Source organism: Cebus imitator, unplaced genomic scaffold (assembly GCF_001604975.1).
Source record: "Cebus imitator isolate Cc_AM_T3 unplaced genomic scaffold, Cebus_imitator-1.0 Scaffold287, whole genome shotgun sequence".
NCBI classification, from domain to species: domain Eukaryota; kingdom Metazoa; phylum Chordata; class Mammalia; order Primates; family Cebidae; genus Cebus; species Cebus imitator.
In genome coordinates, this window is record NW_016107602.1 from 1,198,019 (window position 1) to 1,200,212 (window position 2,194).

Genomic DNA, 2,194 nt, shown 5'->3' on the forward strand with positions numbered 1-2,194 from the left:
GGATTTCCCAAAAGAAAGGAGGAAAAAGATACACACACACACGCACACGCACACGCACACATACACACACAACCTTCTGTGGCTCAAAACACAGCATCACGGCCCTATATGCAGGTAACTTGCAATTGCCAAATACAATTTAGTGATAAAAAAAACCTTTCAGTGATGAAAAGATACTTGTAAGTCCCACTGACGTACTGCTTTAGTTTAACTATACATAATTACTTAAGCTTCGGCCATTCCAAATATATTTAATGCTAATGTTGTAAGATGACCCTTCCACCCCAAAAAGTAACTGCATTTTATCTTTGAAATTAAGTGGAAAAACAAACAAAAAACTAAAAATCCCAGTGCTGGTGACAAATGTACAGCAAATTCACTTCTTCATTCTTCGCAAAGACTGAAATCAATTTTCAGGACCATGAAGAGATAGAAATTCACCTATTTTCAGAGACTTGTTTGTAGACTATGCAGCAACTTTGTTGTCTTTCCTACATTCAAAGTCTGCAAACTCCCGGCCCCCACGACCTCCTCTGAATCCACCACGAAATCCACGAGGGGCAGTGAAGGTACCACCTCTGCCACCACCATGCCCTCTGCCACCATGGAAACCAAGACCTCCTCTGCCTCTGTATCCCCCATGACCACAGTTTGGATGAAGTGGGATTCCAAATGTTTCAGCATTTAATCTTCTTTCTTCAGCCCAGGTTGGTCTCCGTTCTCTATTGTCATCACAAGAAATATTATCAAAGAAGGATTTAGTTTTGTCATAATAGCAATTAGATCCAAGTGGATCTTCTTCATCAGCATTTCCTTCACTGTTTTGAGTATCAACTCCTGAGTCTCCTTTATCTTCACCATTTATAGGCTTCTCCTGTTTCTCAAGTTTATCTTCTTTTAAGCTTATTATGAAACTCTCTGTCAATCTCTTCCTCGTTGAATTGTGCATTTGCATTTTCAAAGTCAAAGTCTTTCTCAAATTTCATTGGCCCATCTCGCCGAATATCAAATCTTCCCCTGCCACCCTGATGGAGCTGAAGGAGCACCTGGAGCTACTTGTTTCTAGTTATCATTTCTGAGTTGCTTATTTCCTGGCCTTGAAACTTTGTATACTTCAGCTCACCTGTGCTCCTGATTCTTTATTGCTTTTTGGCTGGTACATGGCAAAGGCCTGGTTGATACAGGACTCTTTCTCCCAACAGGTGCTGGAGCAGGTAAGTGGGCCGAGGCACTCTGCACTGCTTGTTCCATGGTTGGGCTTTTTCTCAAAGAGTCTAACTGAGGGCTTGAACGACCTTGAGATAACTGTGTTTTTAGGGATCTTGTATCCTGTGTAAAGGCAGAACCAACTGCACTACTTTGGGGTAAGGTACCACTGTTTGCTGTTTCTGTTCCAAAGGATGTCAAAGAGCTTCCAGCAACACCAACAGCATCAAACTGCTGCCCAGCTAAGGAACTTGGACTAAACTGACTGTATGTGGGCATCCTGCCAAAAGGCCCATAGGAACCCATGGACTGGAATGAAGAAGTCGATGAGCCTAGTGAGGACTGAATGATAGCTGGGTCTTGAGGCAAAGAACACTGTGGTTTTGGTGGCTCACAAACAGTGAGGTCTTTAATGTCACTCTCACGGAATATAATGTATTCAAAGACTTCATCTCGAGATGGTATTGGACAATCTGTTGGTCTGTCTTCTGTACCAAAGGATCAAACTTGGCGAGGGCTACGGTGGCATTTTTGGTGTCGATGGTGTAGAGGATGCCCTCGTAGTGGATCTCTGCTTTGGCTGATCTTGCTGCCGATGTAAGGGGTGCCCCCGCTCATGGTGCTGCCGCCCCGGCCTGCTCGCAGAGAGGCAGATCCCACGCCGCCGTTGCCTGCTCCGCATGCCCTCTTGCTCCAACAGGTCAGCGCCTACAGCAGCCGCTTCAGACCCAACATCAAAAAGGAATTTTCTTTATAGCAACCAACAAAAATATTGAGTTAGAACTATTTCAGAATAAAGTCCTCTAAAGGACAAAGTGCTTTTGTGATACACAACACTAGTCCCTAGTCTTGCTGAATTCTGCAACCACAAATTGCCAGAGTAACTCCAGAGGCTAGCAGAAAGCTTGTTCCATGGAAAGCTATGTATATATGGACCTTTCTGTCCCTGTACCATCTCTGTCTAGGTACAGGAACCAGAGAGATAAGC

The 2,194-nt window shown here is 44.1% G+C and overlaps 1 pseudogene; it reads right to left on the reverse strand.

Annotated features, from left to right (window-relative positions):
- Nucleotides 1-346: 346 nt before the first annotated feature.
- On the reverse strand, nt 347-1,893 carry LOC119467423 (annotated as a pseudogene).
- Between the last annotated feature and the right edge of the window lie 301 nt (nt 1,894-2,194).